Genomic DNA, 22,595 nt, shown 5'->3' with positions numbered 1-22,595 from the left:
GACGCCTGAGACCGACTAACTCAGCCACTGAGTTAAAAAAGCCCATTAAAGTTCCTAGTGTCATCGACGGGATTCGATCCCGGACCTTTTCCACCCGGTGTAGGGAGGACTGTGTTATAGGCTGACGTTATAAACTTGTTATTTAAAAATAAGTTTATAACGTCAGCCTACCATGAAAGAAAAGAGTAGTATTATTATTGTTGTTATATTATTTCTCCCTGATGGGGATCCCACCCTATGACGGGTACTGGTATGAAGTGCACAGGGTGGCTGTTATGTCTGGTGTTACCGTTGGTTGAGGAACTCTGACTATCCAACAGGTGTTCAGGACTGCAACTTTCTGAAGTTCCTTGTATGTGTTCTCTGGGAAACCTATTCATGCTAGGCTGTTATGTAAGGTCTTTGGCACCATACCAGTGGTTGACACGATGATCGGGTTGTTGCATATGCCACATCTTTTTGATCTCCTGTCTTAGGTCCCTGTACTTCCTGATCTTCGTGGGTTTTCTGGAGGTTGCCAGTGTTGTGCACCGCTGTGTCGATCAGATAGGCAGCCTTTGCTTTTTTGTCGACAAGAGTTATGTCTGGTCTGTCGTGCTGAATTGTCTTATCCATTATTATGGCGCGGTCCCAGTACAGCTTGCGGGTTGGGGTCTTTAGTATGGCCCAGAGTTCGTACTTGTAATACGGTACACTTTCTTTGATCAACTGGTATTTCCTCGTTAGCTTCTGATGTATCATCCTCACTACCTGATCATGTCCACGAGTGTACTATCTTGGTGATCACCTTGCATCCGGCGGTGATGTGTTGGATCGTTTCTGAGGCCAGCTGGCATCGTCGACATGTGTTATTTGACACTCCGGGCTCTTTTGCGATGTACTTTCTATAGTTCCTAGTGTTGATTACCTGGTCTTGGATGGCGAACATGAATCGTTCTGTCTCGAGGAAGAGCGTCCCGCTCGTGAGCCATGCAATTATTATTTATTCAGTTCCCCTGTACAGAAAAAACACTAAGAGGAATACAGGTTTAACAGCTATTTGACTAACATTAATGTATGGAATTAATAAATTGAACTGAATAGATTGAGTACATACATTATACAACAGGCCTAACGTAGCCGAGTGGTCTTGAGCGGAAGTGCAGCAGCACGCGCTCTTTGAGTAGACCGAGGTTCAAGCCCGTGACTACTACATACGATTAATGTTTGTACTGATAATTTATTGTAAACTCCACTGACCTCAGGGTCGTGCCGGAGTATGAAACAAAATTTAATGTATTTTCCCGCACAATCTTCTTTACTTAGATAGTATGAATCAGAGCTGTACTACTCAATATGCTCTACGTTGATAATAATATTAGTAAAATAATAAGAGGAGTTTACCTCAATATAGTGCGTAGAACACTTCCGTATGATACCCTCCAGAAATAAAAACGAAAAAAATTGACAACTTACCGGTACATTAGAGTAAAATATAAATAATTAAATAATCAATTTAACACAATTTAAAACAATTAAAAATCAAATTAACGCAATTAAAAGAATCTAACGAAAAATCGTTTTGAATATTTTCGTTAGATTCTTTTAATTGCGTTAATTTGATTTTTAATTGTTTTAAATTGTGTTAAATTGATTATTTAATTATTTATATTTTACTCTAATGTACCGGTAAGTTGTCGATTTTTTCGTTTTTTCCGTTTTAATTTCTGGAGGGTATCATACAGAAGTGTTCTACGCACTATATTGAGGTAAACTCCTCTTATTATTTTACTAATCTTCTTTACTGTAAATACTTATTACAGGGATCTTTTAGTTTTGTTATACCTGATGGATTTTTTTTACTTGGTTTAAAAAAAAATTATAATAAAATTAAAGTAAATGTGAAAAAAGGAAAGGTTGCTGCAAGGATTCTGCCAACAAATTTACTAAATATGCTAAAGGCAGCAGAGTGAAACAAATGTGCCACCGAATGTTTACAAAAAATTGCAAAAGAAAACAATCCACAGATGCTTGCTGACTACAGCTGTTCGTTTTACATATAAACATGGCTAACCAGGCATGCATTCACAACATTAAGATATTTAAAAATACATCCCAGCCACCTGGAAAACGAGTAACTTGTTCATCTCTTCGGTTTATCGATCCGTTCAGGTCTATAATATGCATCGCTGATTTAGAATCCTTATCACAGGAAGGATGTAAATGTAGTGAATCTTCGAAAAAAAGCGAAGGTTCACGGAGGTACGAACACAGAAAAAAGTTAAGTATCATGGAAGGAGAAGGGGAAGTCATGTTCAGTTAAATATTCGGAGATTGAAGAAGAAATAATACTTAGATGCTCTCTTTGTGTGAAACTTAGTAGTCACCAATACCATTCAAAATACTGAGCCTCTCGAAGCTTAAGTTCCAAGAACAAGGAGTTCAACCAGAAACGTCGATATCTTTTGAGTAGTGAGGCGAAGAATGGACTAGGAAGTTCTCTACAATGAATACAGCGAAAAAAGTAACAAATACGTTATTCTGCACACTATCACTTCACAGAATACAAGACAGATGTTGCGATGGTATACTCTATTTGTTATGATTATTAAAACAAGTCGGTTAATGTACGATGTGTCACATTTCAGGCACGCTAGCATATAGTAATAATTCACTATTTATAACAAAACATGCCAACTAATCAACATGCACATTTATTATAAACATTTGTAAAATATCCTAAGTAAGCACTGAATTTTGAAATGGGTCTGAGCTTCTGTTCCAAATTTTAGTGAAATTTGGGAGGGAATGCTACGAAATCGGAATTGAATTTAGAACCGTCCCAAGAGCAAACAGAATGTGTTGAAAATTTGGTATCAATCTTCATTTCAAGATAATTAATTGAGAGTACACTGTTATATCACGCGGTAGATTTGAAATGCAATAATTTGAGCGATTATTGAAATTGCTACAATCTGAACGACTGAAACACCTCAATGTCAAGCACTTAAACAATTCTGGCTACGTTTCGGGAACTGAACTGTTTCCCGTCTTCAGTCTTGGTTATGGGATACTGGAATTGTCTGGCATTGAGGTGTACCAATCGTCAAATTGCAGCATTTCAATAATTAATTACTTAAATCTACCACGTGATATAATAGTGTACTCTAATTAATTATCTCACAATGATGAACGTAGATACCCTCTTTCAATTAATTCTCATTTTTCTGTCGATTAATGCGAAAACATACTTTCACTTATGCTGATTTTCACAGGGGCAGAAGAAACAAGGGCTGTAAAATGGTAACTGGATTCGAAATTTTTTCAAGGCCCAACAGAATATACGTTGAAAATCTGACCTCGATACAAACATATACTTTCATTTATATGACTAGATTTTTGAGGTCAGGGGCAAGGGAAGAGAAGGCTATGATTGATCTTAGCTAAAAGCTTTGCTGGGACCACGAAACGTACACTGGAAACGTGATATCAGTTGAACTCTTTTATTAAGTAAATGCCTAAACATCCGATCATATACTTCCATTATGAGTTAGTTAATGTATGAAGTGCGTTACATTTCGGGCGCATTTTTTTTTTTTCTTAAAATGAATTGATTTTTTCTTTTTCTGTGAGTAACTTAAATGAAAAGTAAATACAGTTATCTCCTTTTCAATTAATTACTAAGATTTTAACTTTATAGAACATTTATAAAATTTTAAAACTGTAGTAGTTTTATGTTCTCTCACCACAGTGTACACAGAAGGAACATTGCTGTACACAACTCCCTTCACGGCTACAAGCCAGGGGTTACAACTGCCTAATATTTATTACCCCTCCCTATATGGATTAAATATAAAATTTCAGGAAAATCCACCCAATCTGAGTCGGGTTATTACATGCGGACGGACATGATGAAGACAATAAGCGCTTATGCACATACAGTGTGTATGCTAATGCATCTGGGACAACGTAATAACCTTGGAACAGTCAGTGCTATAAAACAGCTAAGTAAGCTCATATTATCATCCTACCTGCTCCACAGTAATCATTTATATATGTTAGTAACCTGACAAACTACCGAAAAACAGGTCCCAATCTGTAAAGCAAGGAAGGGCAACATTTTCAGCGATCGACGAAATGATGAGCGTTTACAAAACGTTTGTGGACCACAGCTCTAAGCATCACTTATATTAAAAACATTATTGTAAAGTTACAAATAAAACTTCATTACTGAAGAGTAGTCAGCAAATATATGATAAGCACTCGTTTGAACAAGAAAAATAAATTCAGGCAAAATTTGTGATATGACTTTTCTGTGATGTGAAGAACCCTCGGCGGTTGGGAAACTTACACTACACTGCCAAAAGTATCCGGATATCTACGTGTTACAAAGACCCTTTATATTGATACACTTTAATTGTGCAGCGTTTGATTAATACAATACGTTTTATTTTATTGACACAATATCTTGTCGGCCCACCTTTGGTTTTAATTATACCCTGTCTCCTGATCGATAGACACCAAACTAATTCTTGATAACAGAAAGGGGGCATTTTGGTCTATTTTCCCTTTAACACAGCAATCGATTTAGTTACTGCATTGATTGTATTACAGGCGTGTTAGCCTGGCCCAAAACAGACGTTCCAGTTCATCCAAAAGGTGCTCAAGTAGGATTAACACCAGGGCTATAGACACGCCAATGAAGCTTTTGCAAGCCCGTCTTCAAACTATGTCACTACAGACTGTGCCTAATCCCTGTCTTCCCACAGGAATTTAACATTGTGCATTTTCATGCTGAAACAGAAAAGGTCCCTTCGTGTACTTCTGTCACAGTGTAGGAAGAGCGGAACTGTCCAGAACATTAATGTATCGCACGGTATTCATTGTCCCAGAAACGACGACCAATGAACCAAGCACAAAACAAAAGAAGCAAATCCGGCTGGTGAAAGTATCTTCGCAAAACTTCACAGTTGAGACTACACATTCCAGTAAATAATGTTCACCAAGTATCCACCAGACTCAGATCGGAAAATCGGATACCGTTATTCGTCATTCCATAACACAGCTTTCAAAGTGCCAGGGATAATTACGACGATTGTCCACCAGGCAAGCCAACGCTGTAGCACTGCGTGCTGTGATGTTTGGTTTGTGAGCTGAGGCTCTATAGTAAAATCGATTCTGTGCAGTTCCCTACGCATAGTTCTTCCACCAACATAAGCTTATGTGGCCTCCCTCCTAGTTGAGAGTATTCCATAAGCGCTGGCGGATCTATGTATGACTCTTTTCGTCAATCTCTACGACCTACCTGACCATTTTCCGACTATAGTATCGGCATAACCAATACATTTGCTAATTGCGTCAGCCATCATTGATCTAGGGTGTATGTATTTGTGTAGGGCGGCACCTGGAACGTTAGTTCATCTCCGCCTCGTTTCACTTTTAAGATACAGGATTCCGGGCTACCAGAGGGTACCAGCCAGCAGAAGAGTGGGACGCCAAGAGCCCAACAAAGTTCGAGCCAAAGAGTTTTTAAAAAAAAAAAAAGTATCTTTACAACTATACAAATATTAAACAGCCTCAACATATTGAGGTAATCAAATGATACTTTGAGGTTTTCAAAGTAAACAAATCAAGTAAACTCGTTAAATTTAAAAAATTAACATAAATATCAAAAATTAAAGGTCTAAAAACTAAAGATCTAGGGTGTATTTTGTATTGTCGCAATGGCACGAAAAGGATGATCGCTAATAAGGCATAAAATGACGACTTCCCCGTTGGAAGTCGCTACTTTCAACTCCTCGACGCACTCTGTATTTCCTTAATCTGTTTACTTGGCACACCCAGGGTCCTGAGCTGGATATCATCATTCTTCTCTTTCTTGGTGATTTCCCCTCTACTTCTCTTTCTCTCTCTCTCTCTCTCTCTCTCTCTCTCTCTCTCTCTCTCTCTCTCTCAGGGTAACTTGGAAATTTTTTTTTTTTTAGCTGATGCAGCATAAGCCTCAGGCTTCCTTGCACTATATGGCTAGTAATAATATGAAAGTTGCTTTTATACCTATTCCTGACACGCAGATGTCGGGTACAATTCGTTTTTGCCGAATCCAAAAGGTGTACACATACTTTTTGCAATACAGTACTAAAAATGTACAAGTTAAAATGGTAAAATATTTTGGTCAAAATCTAATAAAATACACTGGGTTAAAATCTGTTAAAAATATACTGTAGAATAAAAACTAATAACACACACATACAAAAATAAACAAACCACAATAGCTTCCCGCGTTCTGATTCCCTTTATAAACTATGAAACACTCTGAAAGCTCTTCTATGATTATGGCCAGCATGTTGAAATATTAAATATATATCTTTCCACAGAGACTTAACATTTTAAATTCTTATGAAAAGACAGGAATTTAAAAATGTTCAGTGCCCATTTAGGACCGGGGAAGAAGTTTTCTCAATTTCCCTCGAATTCGAGGGAAATTGAGGTCTATTTGCCTTAATTTTAGCATAAGCCTTCCCTTTTCACTACAATAAATAAATTGCACTAATAAAAATTAATTCAGTTTAATAAATAAAGTAATGTTTTACAGACTGATGTAGTTTTCAATCATTATTTTCATGACATTAATCTGTTCTGATACTCTTTTTCTATTTCGCTAATTCTATATTTTTCTACATAATTTCACACATATATATATATACATACATATTAAAACCCCAAACACGAATGGGATTAGAAACTATACTAATTAGTATACCGCGCGAGGGCTAAAGGTTGAGAAGATGAAAAGAGATACTTGTTGATATTAGACTTGAGTTTCTGTAGGTTATAATTTTCAGGAAATACTTGTGAAAGGAGGTTGTTCCAGAAAACGGAAGATGAATGAATAAATGAGAAGAAGAAAAGTTGGTTCTGTGAGTTCGAAGTTGGACAGTAAACGGATGTTGACTGGTTGCGGCACGTATTCGGACGAGTTTGAATGGAGAGCAGGAATTATAGAAGCCATTGCCTTCAGAAGAAGAAGAATGCCCATAGGCATGCAGCAGAAAAAGAACGTCTATAAGACAGACAGTGGAGAGACTCTGTTAGAGATGAGTCATTAATTAACCTAACTGCCCTCTTCTGAAGGAATCTAGAAGGCTGAGAGTGGGTTTGGGGCACTTCCCCTAATGTGGGAACAATATTCCATGTTAGGGTGGATTTTCGATTTGTTGAACAGCTGTTTGGAAGAGAAGTAACGTCGAGAGCGAAAGCAAAAATTGATGAAACAATATTTGTGATGTGATTATGCCAAGAGATTAGACGTCAGAAATCCCTAATAAAGATAAAGACCATGTCTAGAAATTTTTTTTTTACATAATAATTAGAAAAATTTAAAAACAACAGAAATACTTAAAGAGAAAGTACAATAAATACAGTAAAACACTCGTATATATTAATGCCACATACATTACGTAGTATTGTTATTATTACCTCTGCATATTTTCAAAAATTAAAATAATTCAAAGTAATCTAGAGGCACAAAATTTAAATGAAAATGTAACAGTTCTTATAAAAGAACCTTTTTAGTTTGTGTATAGGATTTATACTTCAACTCTCGCCTCGAGTATTTCTATACATGTAAATCGCCTTACTTTATTTCGATTACAATAAATAAACAGAAATTTATTATCTAGCAGCATTGAACAAATGACACGATCTTTTCCCTATAACACTCATGCGATAAAACGTTTAAGAAATTTATTTCAGTTTCTGGTAGCATACAAATGTTTGCATTATGGAAACCAGTAAACGATAAACCACGAATCAATGATTTCCTTAATTAATCTATTTATACATAAACGTTATTGAGTTTTGTTCGTAATTTCCTTCATATGTAATGGCCTCGAGCACGTAGATTTTGCTGGTAGACCAACTGCTTGTATTAATAATACGCAATACGCGTAAAACTAACACTAATATAATTAATACTGTGTTAAACTGATACATTATACGAATGGCAATTTGGTTACTAACCTTAGAGATAGTTTGATCATGGAACTATACGCTATTAAATAATTATAAAAATAATACAAAACAGGCCTTACCGTAAATTATTCAGCAAGTTCGTAATCACTAAATAAAATATCTGCCATTATTACTGTGAACTACTCCTGGAGCTTTGAGATGGAGGGTATATTTGCTTAGTTACGAAGAGGGCGCCACGAATTATTTTATAAAAATGAAAAAAAAAAAAAAAGTCATTATAAAAAAATATAATCGTAGTTCATACAACCATGAAATGTAAAAGCCATACAGTGTAAAGAAGTCAAAGCCTTTTGCTGCACGGGCTACAAAAAAATAATAATAATAAATAAATAAATAATAACAATAAAATAAAATAATTAACTGAAAAGTAGGTAAGCCAGTACAACTTATGCTCATCCCTCCTCACTTAGGTGACTATCCAGTTGACCTTTGAATTTCTTCACACCTGTGGAGGCAACTTCTTTCAGTAATCAGCAAATCGCTACAAAAAGAAACTTTCTGCAATCTAGTCTAAACTTCTTCCCCTGTAATTTGAATTTATGGCCCCTAGTTCTGGAACTCTTTATAACAGTGAAATTCCTCCTTCATTCATTTTATTAGACCCTTATAAACTTCAATTAGGTGCCCTCTAAAGTTCCAGGTTGCCAAGCCCCGTAGTTCACATAATCGAAGTATTTCCTCGTATCGCCTTTACTGGCAGTGTCCAAAAAAGGGCAACTCGCCATGCGAGTTGCCCTTCTTTGAACACTTTCAAGAAGCTCAATGTCTATTTTCAGATGAGGTTTCCGTAGTTGGACACAGTATTCAATTCAATCTTATAATTGCTTTACAGTGGAATAATGATTTCCCTATCTCTACAGGACAAGATACTGTTTGATAAATCATCAATAGGACACCATTGGCTTTCTTGGCCGAATGTTTATCCTGCTCAAAGAACTTCTTATCTGCAAGTATCGTAACTTCCACATCCCTTTCTTCTTCTACTGTTTTCAATTCAACTCCACTAAGTGTATAACTTATTATGGAGTTGTTATTCCACAAGTATGAGATCTTGCATTTTGTTGCATTAAAATATAGCTGCCATTTTCCCCACCATTCTTGAAGTCTGTTCAAGACTGGTCAGAAGAATTGTTGTAATAGTAGGGTTTTCGGAGCATTAGCGACTAAATCCATATTTCTCGTGTATATTGTCTGTAGGTGCATATATTCTGTGGTTGATTTGCTGTTTTCGGGACGAAAAACACGATTTTCCGAGAGGAAAACCATGCAACCCTCGCCTGAGAGGCTAACTCTGCCACATTGTGAAAAAGCCCTATCAAAATTCCTCACATCATCGACGAGACCGCGGCTCCAACTCGGATCTTTTTCACCCGGTGTGGGGAGTACGGTGATTCTACCAGCTGTGCTGTGCACAAGAGCTCAGAAGAATTCTTGAAATGTGTGCAAACATTACTATCATTCATTCCATCAGATGAACATCATCTGATGGAATGAATGAATGAGCGTCTATTCTCCCTCTGACTAGCAGTTTCCTTGGACCCTTAGCTTATCCTCAATGACACTGGCAAAATCCTTGCACTACCTATGTTCAAACGAATACCGGCTCTACAAAATATATTCCTTCTACCTACAAATGAGAGCTACGGTGATAAAATTTTTCTCTTAAAGCCTTGTAGACTTCCTCAAGTCTAGAGTTAAACCACAAGGCTTTAAACCATATAATATTTCCTATTATATCTGGGTAGAATTGTAGACCCATTTACATTCTGATCTAACTCATGGTATTTTTTCAGCATGGTCCTAAATTTATCCATCAAATGGTCTAGTGGCGTTCTTTTAATATCGTTACTCCCCACATGAAAAATAATAATCTTTATCCTCCCCCCCCCCTCTTTAAAATCTGTTGGTAACATCATCAATGGTTGCTCCATAGAAAAAAAACTACTTAGAATATTTCTTGTCTAAAAAACTTAATATGAAATTCTGAAAAAATCCTAAATGTAAAATAATAAGTAAGCAATAGTAAATTCGCTTTCATGTTAGTAATAAGAAGAACACAAAGTGAAAGAGCTCAAAAATGGTTTTATTTTTATTCAAAGTAATCACCACTTAATCGAACACGCTTATTACTCCCTTCTTAAAGTTTTTGGAAAAAGTCAGTGAAAGTGACCAAAGAGATGATGTCCAATTCAGCAGTTAGGTTTTTTCTTTATGTCCTCATCCTGAAATCCTTCCTGTTTCCTTTAAGGAGAGTTTTCACCTTTAAAAAGAGGAAGACGTCCGCTAGTGCTAGATCGGCAGAGCACGACGATGTTCTGATGAAACATGTCCTTGTACACAAGGACATGTTTCATCAGAAATGTCTTCAAAACAGGTGCAGAATTGTTGGGGACATTGTCGTGCAACAAGAACCAGGGGGGTACTTTTTCTTGAAATTGCAGCCTCGCCCGGGAAATGCACTTCAATGGTCTTTGAAACCTGCACATACAACTCAGCAATTACTCTCTCCCTTTCAGATACAAATTCCTTGTGAATCGCACAAACACGATGCCGATCGTGTTTGTCGAAAAACACGATCGGCATCGTCTTGATCCTGGACTTCTGCAAGCGAAACTTTTTGGGCCTTGGTGATGATCTTGAAGTCTTCGCTGCATTCGCTGATGCGTCGTCTCTGGGTTGTACTGAAATACCCAATGCTCATCTACAGTGACAATACAATCGAGGAAATTAGGATTGTCTTGACAAGGGTGGATGAAGTCTTCTCATGATGACACTCCTCGTTGCATCTGCTCATCCCTGAGGCGGTAGAGTTCAAATTTTTGCACATACCTTCCTTTTCCCTAAATCTTTTGCATGAAGATTTAGGAAAAAGGACGAGTTCTTGCCACAATTTCCCGAACTTTTGCAACTCTGTCCTCATTTCGAGAAATTGACGAATGCCCACTTCTTGGATCACCGAGAAGTTCCTCATGTCCGTCTTTGAATCGCTTATATCAATCAAGCACATAATACGACTTAACGTTTCATCACCATAAAAAGTTTTTAATATTTCATACGATTCTGTTGAGGGTTTTCCAAGTTTAAAGAAACATTTGATATTCATCCGTTGCTCCATCGCAAAATCGTGACACGGAACGTGAATGCTACTAATGAAACTGGTTGTTACTTGCAACCCTCTCAACCCTTCCTCCACCATCTGTTGGAGGAAGTTTGAACTACAACACACCACTTCCGTTTATTTTCAAACTCATCGAACGTGACCGCAACAACACCAGTGCAGAACTTTATTACCATACCTCGTCTCCCGTTGAATTCTCCAGCTTCCCACAGTTATTCACAATCTTTAAGTTAGTCTTATTTGCAAACCTACCAGTTTTCCCAGGGAAATAGTTTGTCATCTGAGGAAACAAAAATATTCTCTTAGCTATCAACGTATTGGATGGACACGCGAATATCAGCAAGCTATTCCGGGCTCACGAAATAGAATTCCTTTAACGCGCCGTGGTCACTAAAACTCAACCCCTTGGAGAAAAGTAAGTGGTTTTTCCCAACAAATGCTATCACTGTATGCAAAATGTTAATCCTGATGTTGATAGAATTGAGGTATGGTAAAACACAGAGAATGAAAGTTCTATCACAGACATTTTCCCATCTTATGAGTAGTTCTAAACTGACTGGAATTATACGGGCTTGTATCACAAATCTCACACTGAAAAAAAGTTCACCATCGGACACGACACATTATCATGTGGCAGTTTATGTTTTAACCAAAGTTAGATATACCTTCCTAATACTGATTGGTTCCCCATTTTTTCCTCAGAACAAATGGCGCCATGAGGCGTCGAAAAATACAGATATTGGCTCCTGTTGGCTTAGCTGCTTCCCACAGTTGTTGCAAATTACACAGTTACAGATCTCTACTCCGAATTATACACAAATAGTATCCCTATGTATCTACCCATTTGGTGTATTATACATGGTACGAACAGGTGATAATATTCCTGATATGGCATTAGCAGCCCTTGTGCCATTAAACAACAAAAATATTCCTGAAGGAGCATTCCATCTCATGAAAGGGTTGGTTGTTTATTTAGATTTCAGCAAAGCTTTTGACTCAGTCCCACATGAGCGGTTGCTTTATAAGCTGGAACAGGTTGGAATCACTGGGAAAATCCTTAGATGGATAGAAGGATGGCTTCAGGGCAGGAGGCAGAGGGTTGTGATAAATGGCTATTCCTCAGATTGGGTTGATGTAAGAAGTGGGGTTCCCCAAGGATCAGTATTAGGACCACTGTTGTTTTTAATTTTCATAAACGACATTGATGAAGGGATAGAGGGCGTGATGTCTAAATTTGCAGATGATGTTAAAATTGGTAGAGTAGTTAATGATCACTGTCAAGCTGAGCTTCTTCAGAGAGACCTAGATAGACTTCAGGAATGGTCAGAAAAATGGCAGCTGTGCTTTAATCCAACAAAGTGTAAGGTATTACACCTGGGAAACAGTAATCCCAAAAAAACTTATTCACTTGGTGGAGTTCAACTAAACCCAGTACTGGAGGAAAGGGACTTGGGTGTTACGATACGGTCAGACATGAAATTCTCTGAGCATTGTAAACAGGTTGCAAGGAAGGCCCATGGTGTCCTATCGATGATCTATCGAACTTTTGCAAGTAGAGATAGGGACGTGATAATCCCATTATATAAGGCTTATGTTAGACCACACTTGGAATACTGTGTTCAAGTATGGAGACCGCACCTGAAGAAAGACATCGAGCTTCTTGAAAGGGTGCAAAGAAGGGTAACTCGCCTGGTGAGATCGGCAAAAGGGCGTCCTTATGACGAAAGACTTCGAATATGTGGGTTGCAGAGTTTGGAAACTAGACACCTTAGAGGAGATTTGATTGAGGTGTTTAAGGCTCTGAGAGGCATCAGTAAAATGAATGAGGACAAAATTTTCAAGATTATAAATGATGCTAGAACTAGGGGACATAAATTTAAGTTACGGGGGGAAATGTTTAGATTGGACTGCAGGAAGTTCTATTTTAGCCAGCGAGTTATAAATTACTGGAATAAAATGCCTTCATGGGTGGTAGAGGCCGACAGTTTGGGGAAATTCAAATCTCATCTGGATAGTACTTTCGGGTAAGGGAAGCGCATAGGATGATAGGTTTAATTTCCTTTTTATTTTATTTTATTTTTTTTTTATTATTTAATTATTATTATTTATTTATTTATTTTATCATTGTTTTGTTCGGATTTTTTTTTTTTGTTTTTTGGCTGGTGCAGCATAAGCCATAGGCTTTCTTGCACCATGCGGCCGTTACTAATACTAATTGTACACCTAATAAAGTAACCACTCAGCTTACGTGCCACAATTAACTTTGAACTTTTGTGAAAATTGTAAATAACATTTAATTTATTTTAATATGAATATTTTAACAACATTATGTTTAGAATAAAGAATTTATGAGCTATAATACGAGTTAATGTTTAATTATCACATCTGGATCTGATCCAAATATGGATTCCTTCATACCTAAAGGCTGTTCAGCGGTGATACTTTATATTTTTTTAGTAAATAAACAAACTGATTTAATCACAATAATAGTGATATTATGACTTGTTCAACGAGTCAATTTTAATAAGGAAATGAAACATTTTCTTCGCCAGCCTCGAAACAAATGATAATGTAACGTATCTTTATTTTGGCGTCCCTACACAGAATTGTATATGACCTACTGGCTTCATAACAAAATAAAATAGTTGTTCCATGCAGAGATTGTTTACATTACTTATTTTACTGTCAGTGTGTGTGTGTCATAAATTGATGCAATTATTGAAGAACTTCAGCGTATTCAAGGTCTACTGGATTCGTCCATCACTTCGATACTTTTATTTGATTAATGATCCAACAAGCCATCGAATATATCAATGTATGTATGATGTTGAAGGTAATGAAATCGTGTTATGGTAAGCCTGCCTCGGTTATGTATGTACGGCAGAAAGGACATGCCTATCATCCTCGAACTTAAAAGCTTCCAAGTTATCGAGTTGTAGGAGCATCAGCGACTAAGGCCATATTGCTCCGTGTATATTGTTGTAACTTGCTTGTGTTCTGAGGTCGATTTTCTGTTTGCTGAAAATCGACCTCATGGTTTTCCCTCCCCGAGTTTCCGGGGAGGGAAAACCATGCTACCCTCGCCTGAGAGCCACGTTCTAAAAGAAGCCCATAAAAATTCCTCATCATCGAACTCGTTTTTCACCCGGTGTGGGGAAGACGGTGATCCCACCAACTGTGATACCGACAAGGGCTTAAAAGCTCCGCGGTGGCAATACATATACTAAATTACCACGCATGTGGGAAAGACCCTACGTCACTTCCTCACTATGAAGTGCGTATATATTATTACAACCATCATAATCACCGGTGAAAAGGTGTCCGTTAAGAAATTTAGTTGAAAATATTAGTTTCGGTTTTTTTTCTTTATTCTCTTGTAGAAACATCGAGGCTACCTGAAAGTCAAGCATCGCTGAAGAGTGATCGGAACTGAGTTTAGAGATTTGCGGAAGTAGTTGGTCGTCAAAGTTGTGGTAAGAGAGATCCAGCCTTTGTTTGCTGCCATTTGGTGGCACCGGTTCTTATCTCGGGTCGAATAAGTGGAAGACGGCACAATTTTTTTTTTTTAATTTTTTTTTTTGTGTTTTTATACCTGTTCTATAATTTCAAGTAACCATATTGACACCTGTTGCTTACGTGGCGTGACTATATTGCAAGTCTTTTAGAAAAAAATACTGCGAATCCAGGTTGGGAATAACCAGCACTTGTGCAGAGTTATCCGGAATTGTATTATTATTATACAAAGGCATCGTGTCCCATCGAATTCTTAGAATCACATCGACTCTTGCCCTAATGTAATTTTTTTATCCCCTCTACGGAAATGAACGCCAAATGTATAACATTTGGTATTATTCAGGAATAAAATGTGCATATATCCTTTGGTTGGTAGTTATGAGGTTTTAGGCGTATTAGCAACTTAAGCTATATTGTGCGGTATACAATATGTCTGTAAATCGCGTGTGTTCTGTGGTCAATTTGTTGTTTGCTGGACGAAGAACCAGAGTTTCTGGGAGAAAAAAAGCATGGACTAACTCAGCCACGTTGTGAAAAGGCTCACAAAATTTCCACACGTCATTGACGGGATTCGAATGCATGTCTTTTAAACCCGGTGTGGGGAAGGAGAGCGATTATGCTAACTGTGCTACCCACGAGGGCTACATATTCTTTGAGAATACTTTTATTTATCGAGGGCTACATATTCTTTGAGAATACTTTTTATTTTATAATGTATGTACGAAAAAAGGACATGAGGGAATTTCTGTGTTCAATATGTCTGTAAATCGCGTGTGTTCTGTGGTCAATTTGTTGTTTTTATCTATTAAATCATTCTATTCTATGAAGCTTACTTACTTTGAAAGCACACACAATTACCCCTATGTGAGCGTAATAATGTCGCTAAGGGGTAAATTTTCGCAGTAAATTGGGATGGGAAATTGCCATGTTCCAGCTTCTTTTATTATTTTACCTCACAAATTTTGCCCAGAAATAACATCAGCTATTAAACATGCATTGCAGAGTAAAACTTTGAACATTTTCGATGTGAGCCATAATGTATTTTGCAGTCGTAATGTATTCAAAATACGATACGTAATTTGAACATGCACCTCTCATACGTCGATTGGTTCACCTTGTTCCTTAAGTGTACAGATTCTCCATACTTCCCTTAATGATTAATTTGTCTTGACTAAGAATATCCGACTTAAATCAATAAACTTACCGTTGTTTCGGTTTAACAATTATGACTTGTAGTCATCAGTGAAGTAAAAGTCCTTAATTTCTTATATTTTCTACACATTTTCATATAATCCTTAAAAACTAGTTTCAGTTGGATTTAAAGATCAGAGTAGAATCACGTTAATTAATAAACCTTTATTTCAGTGCATTAACATTACCCTTCACGACTAATAGCCAGGGGTTTTACATCAAGAGAAGGAGAAAGGCCATTACGGCTCACATCGAAATTTTGAATCTCTGGTGTATAATTACAGTAAATTTTAGAATACTACATAAGTATATAAAAAAATAACAGCTGATAACTATCTGCTCAGCCAATATTCGTCTGACTGAATGCTGTGAAGGGTGGATTCGGAAGTTGAAGTCCAGATTTTTGAATCATACAGGACTGAGAGATAAATCATCTGACTTAAACGAACGTATCTGATGGAAGATGCAGCATCTTGAATGTGAAGTAAATGCTGCTTTACTATCCATCTCAATTTATATTTTCATCTGAAGGGCTTCAAGATATAGTACTGCAGCTTCGGTTCAAATATCACTCCTATATCTCCTGGATAGTTTAAGATAAGCGAGTACCTGATAAAAGTAAGCAAGGTTACTGCTTATTTATAAAGGATAATCCCCTACGGGATGAAAAGTAACATATCAACTGGAATTTATTAATTTAATTCATACATAAATAACTATTTAATATTAATTCACCATTACCATTTTGTGATGTTCCACGTGTCCAAAGAACCAGTCTCGGTTTTGAAGCGTCACGTTTTTCCTGTAATGTTATAGAGAATGTGCCTAACTACTTTCCTCATTGTGTACTATTTTAATTCCTGCTTGTTAGTTCATCCCTGTTCCAAGGCTTGGGAACATTACATCCTAGCATATATTGATCATGTTAATCACGGGAAATGTCTCGAAACCTGCCAAGTTTTTAATTGGGCACTAAACGTACAATAAAATTTTAAATTGTACACTAAAAGTCGAAGACTAGATAAGGCCCGGAAAAGAAGCAACGATGAACTGCAGGAGAAAATCAAAACTCAAAGTGCAATTACTCAGATAACTTAAATACATCCTTTCTAGCAGACACTATAAAGAGTTCGCTTACCTCCACACTGATGGTGAAAAATTCTGCTCTAAAAAGGCATGCATAAAAGAAGCTTTACCTTCGAAAATTCATATTTACAGATATAAATTATTTGGTTTGCTTTAGGCCAAAACATCTAAGGCATCGGTATATTGTATCTATGTCAAAAAAAAAAAAAAAAAAAAAAAATTTTAAAAAAATATATATAATAAAATAAAATCCATTTCACCTATTCATCCCCTCCAATACTTTGTCTAGTTCTTTATTGAATATATTCAAGCTATCAGCTTCCACAACAGACGGAAGTTTGTTCCAACAACCACCTGCTGCCCAAAGGCAAACTTCCTCACATCTATTCTGCAACCATCTTTCCTTAATTTGAATTTGTGTCCCCTCATGTGTGCAGTCTCAGCAAGGAAGAATTCCATCAGAATTGAGCTTGCTCAATCCATTCTCCTGTCTTTTTGAATGAAAAACCGTTTCTGGCGGAGGGGGGGGGGATGATGGTACCCATTACGCTAGACTCGACGGTCAGAAGGAGAAAGGTTATCCTACATCCTTCGAAACACAGGAGCCATTTTCAGGATCCTCTTGTTAATGTTTACCGACAGTTGTAACTCAGCCACAACAAGAAATCATTGTTGACACTACAACATCGTAGTAACAGTACCATCTTTAGAAAATAGAAGACGACACGGTAGAAAGCTCATCCAGAAGAATATAAGAAGCAGAGAGCCATTTCCCTGTAGCTAAAGAAGATCTAAATGTGAAATTGCACTGAAGTTCAAATCAAGGTAGAAGTATTGCACCACACACACCAAACATAAATAATATGGATGAAAAAAAACTTTTAAAGAATGGATAAAACTTTATTATAATCAATACGGATTTCGGAATACAAAACCATATCTTCCATAAAATAAGAAGCTAAATCCTCTGCTAAAAAAAAAAAAAATTCAGGCTTAGCAAAGACTGAATTATCCATGTAATCAATCTGAGCTTACCTTAATAAATTCCAACACTCTTTAAATTAAAAATACGCTTCACTGATACATGTCTTCGAGAGAACCACAGTTGTTATGATCACCGCTCTACACCAACCGTGATTATCGAGCACGTAATAGCTCTCTAGTATCAAACCAACCGTGATGAAAAGGCCCGGGTTTTGAATCCCGTCAATGACACGAGGAACTTCTTTCACCTGTTTGCGGAATTCGTCGGTCTCGGGAATGGTTGGCAATATCTCACCCTACTGGAAACTCGGTTTTTCATCCAGAAAAACAGGAAAATCGACCATAGAGCACACGCAATATAAGGCCATATTACACGTGGATATATAAGTTAGTTCTTGGGTGGCCCTAATAGGACAGTTTTTTTTCGACTTATAGATATACCACTGAAGCTATTTGAGAAGATCAAAAAATATGAGATAATACCAAACATCTGGCGAGAGGATCTCATAAAACTGTTACTAAAAAAAAATAACCCAACACCAGCAAAAGATTACAGACCTAGAGCAATCGCATTCTCAGTGCTAAAGATATTTGAGAAAGTAATACAGCCCAAATAGTTGCCCAAATCAATGATTCTTACACAGAACTTCAACAGTATTATTCAAAAAAGATCGCCATCAACAAATCTCAACGTGCTGTGCAGGATAATTAACGTGGGCAATCGCAATTAGGTGTGATATTTTATGATATCAAATTTTCTTTAGATGGCGTTGCAATGAACTTCCTGATGATCATTCCGAAAAATACTTCATCCTTCAAAATGCCACCCTTGTTACAATTAACAACATCCAAAGACTGAGGAACGTAAAATATTTAATTGTGAAGCTAGTGTCTCCTGTGTTGTTGAAGGCGGCTTACCATAGGGTAGGAAGGTATATCGACAACACTTTTCACAATTATTTTAGAACCGTTTTTGGTATCATACATTGGGTTCACAAGTTATGCAGACGATCTAAAATTCTTTATTGAATCGAATGACCCAGAGTAGATCGTGGTTAAAAGAAAAATGTTGCTATAACGAAGAAGAAAATAAAGAATAATACACAAATTGTCATAAATAATCTGAACATACAAAAGGTAACGTTCCATACCGATTTGGGATTAATGTGGGCCGAGCATTTGACTTTCCATCACCAACTGGCGCATACGAAAAGAGAAACCTATCAGCAGTGTGGAAGGTAGGTCAAGAGATCACGAGTATTACCAATAGAAATTTAACCTATGACTTTCAATAAGGCATGTCTTCTACCTATTCTCGCAGCCCCTTTATGAGTCAGAGATATGGTCATCAGTGCCAGAATGCTATAACAAAGGTCCTCGCCATGTAGTTCTGAATCTTGAGATGGTGGATTTGAGGCAACCCGGTTATCATCTCAAGAACGACATGAATCACTAACCTTGATCTTCAGACCAGGAGGCATACGGTAAAGTAAAATATATCCTCACACTCAAAACTTATCACGTGAAGGATGGGTACTCCTTCAACGTCAAATATTATCAAGGGCACCCAGAGTAAACAGCAGAAATTAGTTTAATTTTCACTTGTCACTTAGTCTCATCCCTCCAAACCTCGCCGTAATAAAACCAATGTCTCCAGCAAACACTTCAGTGGCAGTCAATGCTGTGAAAATCGATTTCTGCATACGCGGAAGACGAGCACTATAGGAAAGAAATTCAGGAAAAAATATTAGTATTATAATGACTAAACTATGCGGATTTTTCTTCATCTGACAAAAAAATTATAAAAAAAAAAAAAAAAAAAACACTATCAGTCATACCTCCTCCATCGCCAAAAAAAGGGGCTATCCAATTTCGCTTTTAACTCCAACAAACCCTCCGCCTTCAACCTTCTATTACCCCCCCCCCCCAGAATATTGTATTTGTGCTTTCCCAGTTTTCTTTTCTATCAGTCAACGTATACCTCCCTCATTCATTTTGGTGATTCCATTCAGGGCCTTATAAAGATTCCTCCCTTAAGATGTGTAATTGACAAGCTTTGTAGTCCGCATCTTCTAAGTCGTTTCATTTACGGACATCGATTAGCATCCTTCACCAAAGTGGTTGCTCTTCTTTGAGCCCTTTCTTTGTCTTTCTCAAGTGTGGCCTCCAGACCTGAATACAATATTCTAAGTGCGGTCTCACCATCGTCTTATATAACAGTATAACAGTATGATGACATCCTTTTCCCTATTTGCGAAGATCCTACATATCATAAACAGGACACCATGTGGCTTTTTAGCCGCCTGTCTACACAGCATGGAAAATTTCAGGTCTCACTGAATTGTAACTCGTAAATAATTTTCATCCGGGACTACTTTTAAATCCACTTTCCCTATCTTGCAAGTAACCCCTTAACAATATTGAAAATGCACGTTGACGTCAGTGCACAATTCTGTGAATTTTATAAAAATTCACAATGTAAATGTAATAATAATAATTGTTTTTTTTAAATATCTCTAAAATGAATAGCTAAGATTTATATGTGGCATAATTTATCATCATCATCAGTCATTTTCGATCACTGCAGGATGAAGGCTTCTCCAGCAATTTTCCGGTTCCTTCTGTTTTACGCAATGGCCATCCACTTACTACTCACGAACTTTTGAATTTCATCTGTCCATCTCCGTTGTTGTCTTCCAGGTTTTCTTTTACCTCCTCTTGGGTACCATTCTGTTATCACGTCTTCGATCTATGTGTCCTGCCCAAGACCATTTTAGTTCTTTAATTTTGATAATGTCCTATACTTGTGTTTGCTGCCTAATCCATGTGTTTCTTCTCTTCTTATCAAACAGTCTGATTCCTAATATAATTCGTTCTATTCTTCGCTGTGTAGTTTTCAGCTTCTCTTCCATTCTTTCGGTGAGTGCCCAAATTTCCCTTCCATGTCATGGCGAGGTGTATACATTGGTTCATTACTTTACGTTTCAGACAAATTGGGATATTGCTCCTCAGTATGTGACTATATTTCGTGAATGCTATCCATCCAAAATTTATTCTTCTCTTGAGTTCCAGCCATTTATCATTACAGCTGACTTGTCCCAGATAAGTATATGAATCCACCTTTTCAATTACTGCTCCTTCAATAATTATATCCCTTTTCAGTGGCATACTTGTTCATCATTACTTTTGTTTTAGCCATATTCATCTTTAGTCCAAAATCCTTACTAATTCTGCATAACTGATTAAGATATTCCTCTAATTCTTTGAAGTGTGGCATAATTATCGCATATAAATGTTTATTTTAGTAACCAAACATAATAAACCCGATTCTACGAGATTTTAAGACACTTCATACAAATAAATAAATAAAACAATTTCCGAAAATTCAGCATTTCAAATGTTCTAATAAAACTGACAAACAACAAACATGACCAAAGATAATCCCCATGTTGGTTCGGGGGGGGGGGGGGAAGTAATTCATATCAGACTACAGATAGACACATCACTCATATTACATAAATTTACACCATTTATTTCGCTTTCTATTTATGTAAAATATGAATCGCTTGTCATAAATCACATTAATTGGTGGAATAATAAAATATTTATTTATTTACATCTATATTTAAATTAAAGACGTGATTTACATTTGAAAAACGTCATCTACGCATGACCGCATTAAAGATTTCTTTGATGCGCGCGTGTAGTCCGAGCAAGGAACGCACGTGTTGCAAAATTAAATCGACGCGTTCACTTTCAAGCACGGCAGACGACGATCTTGCGTTTCTTTTAACGAATGGTTTCTTTTAACGAGTGCTTCCTAAAAACATAAAAATACAATGTTAGTAATTTATATTTATTGGTATAGCAGGGCGCTGTAATTAGATGAAACAGCTGGTCCAACCACTTTTTGTTGGTGTTGTTTTTGTCAACATGCTTCAGAACTTTCCTCTCGGATGTGACCTTATTTACTAAGGAAATCTGACATGCCTACCAAATAACCAGAACACTCGTACCAAACAGCAAACGGTAGAAAATTATAATTATCGCCACTTTATTCCCAAAAAGCAGTGAACTGTAAAGCAACCAAAAGTTGCCATAATCAATTTTGCTGCAATCGCTAACGACATTGTAAGTGGCCGTGTTCCAGGGACGGCTCCGTATAGTTACATTACAACATAAGTGAGCCAGTGAGATATGCAGCGGAAGGGAAAACTCACCTTGGCTGGCGGCGAGGAAAGCGTCTCAAATCTTTCGACCGCTCAATAACCTTCCCAGTTCTGTTAGTGGTCCAGGAGAGTGTCAGATGATTTAGAGTGGAACTACAAGTCACAGATGGAACACAAACACACTTGGTACTGGAGAGGGGACACCAAAACAACATCAAAGAAAAACACTCCAACGAATCCTCCACCGCACATTCTCACTACAAGTGGGTGTGTTTAGTAAAGACTGCGAGCTTAATTTACAAGTGATCTGAGCGCCGCGTAGTGGTAAACAGATAAACTAATTTCAGGGTCGCTGGATTGAGCTCTCGGTGAAATAAAATTAGGGAGAATCTTTTATTGCATCACTTTGGTGTGTAAGATAAAAAATCAGATTCATTTTCTTCCGATCATATTTATCATTTATTAATAATTTATCATTATTAATAATTCATCATTTATTAATAATTTAACTATTTTAAATTACA

General features: G+C 37.0%; 1 protein-coding gene across 1 annotated transcript in view; it reads right to left on the bottom strand.

Moving 5' to 3' along the window:
* LOC150090364 (histone deacetylase 4-like) overlaps window positions 1-22,323 on the bottom strand; it is a 449,332-nt gene extending 427,009 nt beyond the window's left edge. Inside the window, exon 1 of the mRNA XM_090389832.1 lies at window positions 22,123-22,323. The gene's annotated coding sequence lies outside the window, so the exon portion shown is untranslated. The remainder of the gene's footprint in view (window positions 1-22,122) is intronic.
* Window positions 22,324-22,595: the final 272 nt, after the last annotated feature.

The sequence above is a fragment of the Mastigoproctus giganteus genome, chromosome 2, assembly GCF_048544385.1.
Source record: "Mastigoproctus giganteus isolate SK-2022 chromosome 2, ASM4854438v1, whole genome shotgun sequence".
NCBI lineage: Eukaryota > Metazoa > Arthropoda > Arachnida > Uropygi > Thelyphonidae > Mastigoproctus > Mastigoproctus giganteus.
The sequence above is the reverse complement of the archived record's forward strand: the minus strand, read 5'-3'. Positions and strand labels throughout refer to the sequence as shown.